Here is a 5,824-nt window from a genome sequence, read left to right as displayed (position 1 = left end):
ACCCGGTAGAGATGGTGCCACTGATCACTAGATCCCACTTCAGCCCTTTGCTTTGCAGCCCTTCTCTTGCCCTTCCTGTTGGGGTTTGAAATCCAGGAATGTGGTAAGCCAAAGGTGACCAGGAGTGAGAAAATACACCCTGTGAAGTCAGCTTCAGACTGCAAATGTTTGAAGCCCTGCTGACTCTTGTCGAGAACTTGATGCCTCCTCTGAAAAGCCCCAGAGTTGTCGGGTGGTTCCCTCCTCCACCGGGACAGTGGCCGGGGACAGCTACGCTGAGTGAGACTTAAACCTGGGCTGGGACAAAAGCATCCCTAAGGTCTCCCACCTGAAACTGGAAAGATCTTGCTCTTACTTCCACGATATTTTTATTGGAGGGAGTTTTCATTTGAACTATTCTTCGTGATGCTTCTGAGTTGGCGCCACTGCTTAGCAGCTACTGGAGAAAGCACTCTCATTTTGAAATATTATATTTTAATTCTAAAATCTTTGGTTACAGAGGACCTAATGTATCATTTTCAAGGGCAAATCTTGTGTCAGGTGACCGAGTTGCTCTTTGCTTTCAGCCCACAGGCGTCCCAGGGCAGGGCTGGGTGCTGGTGTGGAGCAGGCTGAGCTCCCTGGGGCATGCTGTCCTCGCTGCCGGAGCGGTGGGTTGTGGCTCCTGCAGTGTTCTAATGTTCCCCGTCTCCCTGGGCTGGGCTAACCTGAACGCACGCACGGCGTTTTGAATTTAACCACATCGATGCATCTGTCTGCCCCTGTAGACAGTTCTGGAAGCGTGATAGAGGTTTCTGAACGGCACAGACACCTCAAACGCCTTCCTAATTTCTCACCCTTTTTGTTTTTAATTAAGAAGGATAAAAATGTGGCAGTTGCCGCCCAGCTTGTTGAAAGCGCAGACGGCTGTACTGCACAGACTCATTTAAATACAAATCACACGCATTTTTGTTGCAAGACTATTGTCCAAAAGCGGTGGAGCTCAGCAGAGCTGGTCAAATGGGATGTGTTTGCAGTCAAGTGATGTAGGAAGCAGGACGAACTGAGGCAACGAGATCTTAAACAGGGAAGTTCCCCAGATGAACACATGGTACCGAAACCTCTGAATACCTAGGACCTCTCAAAGCCTGGGTGTAGCACGGAGGGATGGGTGAAAAACCACGAAGGGAGATGCAGAATGGTTCCTCTGTTGATGTTGCAGCTGTAACCTCAGTCCGTGGATGTGTGGTGGAGCAGCCCAGAGAGGGGACGGGAGAGCGTTCCCCTCACTGGGTATCGCCAAACAGCTTCGCCCTCCTTTGAACGCCACCACATGAGAGCCGTGCCCTTTGGCTACTTGGTGGGGAGCACAACTTTATTACTTCTCTCCTAGTAGGCAGATCCGGAGCAGGCATAAGTCATCCTCACCTCTGCTGACTCCGGGGAAGTTGTGCCACTTCGGAGCTGCTGTCTCGGATTTTTTTTTTTTTTTTTTTTTTGGCTCCAAGACAGTCTACTTGCTCTATTTTTGGCTACAAACCTTTTTTTTTTTCTTTTAAATGATGCTTCATTGCTGTGCAAATCACACTGAATTTGGAGTCCTGTAGCCTGCCCGACCTTGTCACAAGTGACATATTTGGGAGTATCGATTTCAATGCGTGTCATGGCTGATAGAAAAAAAAAAAAAATCACTGCAAGTCTAACAATTCCTGCTATGCCTTGTTCTGATACTGACGCATTACGCTGCGTAGGTGGGTGTTTGTGGCACTGTGGGTCCTTGACAGCCTGGGAGTTCCGTGCCGAGCCCTCGGCTGCTGCGCTGTGAAGGAGCGTGTGTCTGCCTGGGGCTCCCTCGTGCTCCCTGAAGCCATCGACCACCTGATGGAGCACAAGGGATTGCTGGCATACAGTTTGCAAACGCACAAGGAATGATTTGGGGTAAATTTAATTGGGACTTATTGGTGGATGGGGTCATAACACCTCAAATTGTGAGTGGCTTAATGTCCTACCGCATAGAGCAGTGTGGTCTAGGGGTTAGAGCGGTGCCCTGAGAATTCCAGTGTTTGCAGGTAGCTTATCGATTCACCGTGTTTGTCACCTTACAGCTGGCTCAGCTTTTGTGTGAGTTGTTTTGAGATCCACTGTGGGGAGCTGAGTATTTGTTACCGGCACAACTGGAAGCATTGCTTGTCTTTCCATGGCTGCCACACAACCGTGGATTTTCAGCTCTGAGACAAGAGTGAATAGAGATAGAAGAAAAAAAACAAACAAAACCCCAAAATAGAAAGCAGGTAGTTTGATGCAGTAGAGGCTTTATTATGTGAGATGTTGGTTATATACCTTAGAGAATAAAGTAATGCAGACTACAGAGCAAGTACTCTCTGGCTTCCAGCTGGTACATCAGAGGTGGATATTTAAGTAGTGAGTTGCTTCACACAGTAGACCCCCTTGACTTGAAAGTCAAGTCCTGTTTTCCACCATTTTACATTTACGTGTCTTATTTCTGTGGGTTGCATATAGAACAAAGCACAGAATTTAAAACCAGTTTCTTTACAAAATCTCCTCTGGAACAAAGTTGAAAGCAGAAAGAAATGTGTGTTCTTAGCAGTATTACCATGGAAGGATTGAGTTTTTGTTGGCACTGGTCTAACCGAGGCCACTTTGACACAATGTCATCCATGTGAGTGATTATGCCAATGGTAGAACTCACATATCCTTTACACTGGGAGTCACAGAAAACCTTTCTTCATGCAGTTGAGATCCGAGCCTGCTGTAGATGACAGGAGACCGTAGGGATGAAGCTATGAGACATCTAAATCTAATGAAGAATATAACGTGGAAAGGATTAAATAAGGGCTGGCTTGTAAAGGTGTCAGGTTGTCCACAAGCCCCAGTGATTGCAGAAGGAGAAGAGTTGTGCTTCTGAAAGCTGTGCCTGTGAACTCAGCTATGAGTGAAGCTTGCTCTTCATCACCTGGTTGTTCTGTGGGCACCTCCACGGAGCTTATTGTTGCCCACAGTTGTAGTGGTAGCTGTCGGACCACTGGTATGAATAAGGATATGAGCTGTGTTGGTACATGTGAGCTGGAGCGCATATCTGAGGGCATCTTGGAACGCTTGGTTGTCCACAGTGTGGCACGCAGAGATGTTCCCTGCCCTGCAGGTGGGGCTGAGGCAACGCCATGGCGCATGGATGAGGAGACCCGGGGCTACAGGAGGAAGACTGGCCTTCCACAATGTGTGTCTCCACACACTGGGATGAACATGGTGCGGAGCACTTGGGGCTGCTCTGCATGGTCTTCCTCACAGCACACACCTTGGCACCTTTGGAAGCACATGGAGAGCATGACACGCACTTCATTGCACCGGGGTTGTGGCACTGTGTGAAGACCGGTGTGGCGTGCTTCACTCCGCTGGGAATATAGCACTGCTGCTTGTATTGGTATCCATAATAAGCCATTGCTCTGGGATGGAGATGAACCTAAAAGAAAAACCAAAGTAGGGAAGAAAGGTAGATGAATTCCCTGCAGATCACTGCTTGTGTCTGACACGCTGCCTTTCTGCTGTTTGAGCTTGCTGCTCTGACTCTCAGGCCTCCTCTCCGTCCCAGAAACTGCGCAGCATTGCATTTAATTAACCATCTTTCAGAGCTTCAGCTGTCACGCGAGGCAGGTAGCTATTATCCCTGGAAGCAGCGGAGTTCCAGGCGTAGCTGCGAAGTGACCTGCATGCTTCAGCTAGTGAGGCAATGGCATATCTGGGATTAGTGCTGAGGTTCTCATCTTTTTGTGTCGAGGGCTATCATTTATTTGCTTTCCAGACGCTTCAGTTGAAACTGGAATTACTTTCTGCTGGCACTATGTGAAGCAAAAGAAAGCATTGCCCTTCTTTACGCTAATCTGAATTGCAGAACAGAGGATTGTTATCTTTGTAATTGGTAAGGTGATGTGGCAGAGCTCTGGTTTGAAAAGCCTGATGTTCTTTAGGGACAGGGGGACTTCTGAAAGTCTGGCCCACGCTGCCAGTGTCCCATATGAGTACAAAAAGTCAAATGTAACTCTCTGCATTTTGGGATGCAGCTGTGTAGTTGCGTTTCTGGCTGCTCTGTACTTTGCTGTCTCTTGCTCTTTCTCTCCTGGGTTTGCTCCAGTGGAAGCTGGGGACCGAAGGGCTGCGAGAATGCCAGGGGGTGTCTGCTCCCATCTCTACCTGAATTAGCCTGTGGAGCACCCTGTAGTGCCAGGGCTGGGCTCCTCCTGGCATGGAGATGGCCTGTGCGAAGGCAGGAGGGTGCAGGGGCTGTCCTGGCTGCCCACCTGGGAAGAGGGACTAGGAAGGTGGGAAAAGGCATTGCCGAGCTGTGAGGTGTCAGATCTGCCTCTCCCATCCTTGGAAGACACGAGGTGGCCGTTCCAAAGATGTGATTGAGCACAGAGAAGTGCTGAGACCTTGGATTTCCTAATTAAAATTTAAAATCTGGCTGCAAATCAGCTTTGCTCAGCAGTAGCAAATGGCACTTGGGCGTCTCTACTTTGCAATTTGGTGGCAGTTGCTCTTGCAGACGTTCAGGGCTACTCTAAGAACAAGCTCTGGGGGGTCAGGTCCCAGCTACTGTAGATCAACATGGTTTGTTTACAAAGATGTCAGCTGAAAATTAACTGCAGACACAGGAGAAATGCCAGACAGGTTGAGATCAGGGTTTTCTCGCTATGTTTTGAAAGTTGGAAGGTAATATTAGCTCTTGTACAGAAGAATCTCCCCCCCCAAATGTGTATAAAAGGGTCTCAAACACACAGAAGCCAAAATTTCCTTTAGTTATTCCAGATAAAAATTAACCTCTGTGGTATGATAGAAGTAATCTACATCAGTCTGATTAGCACGGTAAAGGTCAGCTGCTAATAGAAATAGTTACTTGAACCACTAAAATAAGTGCCTTCTAATACAGGAGGAATCTAGAATTCAGTTTTTTCAAAGCCAATTAAAGATGAGGGTACCTAAATGGCCAGATCAAAGTGGAAACAGCGCATCCCAAATTGGGTGAGGTTCTGTGCATCTCAGGCTCAATTTAAAAGCTTGTATCTGTCTATGCCTGTAAGAAAAAAATAATACACAAGAAAGATCCTTTAAAAGAAACACCACCCTGAATTCGCAGTGTCAGAGTATTTCTTCAGGATCTAAATTCAAGTTCAAAGTACCAACAAAAGGATATTTTGCTAGTTAGAAAGAGAAATAGGCAAATAACTTACCGAGCTCACAGCAGAGTGTAAGAACTGGATTGAAAGCTTGGAAATGTGTGTTTTTATATGGTCTTTTAGACCGCATGGAAAACCTGAGCTGCTGTGTATCAAATCCTAATTAGATACATGAGAGAATTTGTCCATATGAAACTTTTTCATTGGCTGTAATTATTTTGACATAGTATATTGTTATCCCCAAATACCACGAAATGCACCTCACACCCTACGGGTTCTTTCCATTTTAAATCTTTATGGGAGAAGCAAAAGCCGCCTTTTGTTCCATTGACCTCATTAGTCACGTACAGAGATCAATCCCTCTCCTCTTAAAGCTTCTTTTAGCAGATGGTCAATGAGGAAGCAGCAGCGGCGGGGGGGAGTGGGACACGATCATACTTCAATTTCCTTTTTGTTCCTTTAAATGCAGGTGGGTGGTTCGGGACATTAAGGAATGTGGTTTTTTGAGGCTGGGAGAGATGTTCCCGAAACTGAACACTCAGCCACTCGTTGTACGGCTGATCTAGTGCTCTTCAAACTAAATAAGACTCGTTCCCCAAGTGCCCCCGAGCGCTCCCGCGGGTCCTCGGGTTTGATCAGGCTTGATTAGCAAC

This window comes from Charadrius vociferus, unplaced genomic scaffold (assembly GCF_000708025.1).
Source record: "Charadrius vociferus isolate BGI_N301 unplaced genomic scaffold, ASM70802v2 scaffold698, whole genome shotgun sequence".
NCBI classification, from domain to species: domain Eukaryota; kingdom Metazoa; phylum Chordata; class Aves; order Charadriiformes; family Charadriidae; genus Charadrius; species Charadrius vociferus.
Note: the sequence above shows the minus strand (reverse complement) of the source record.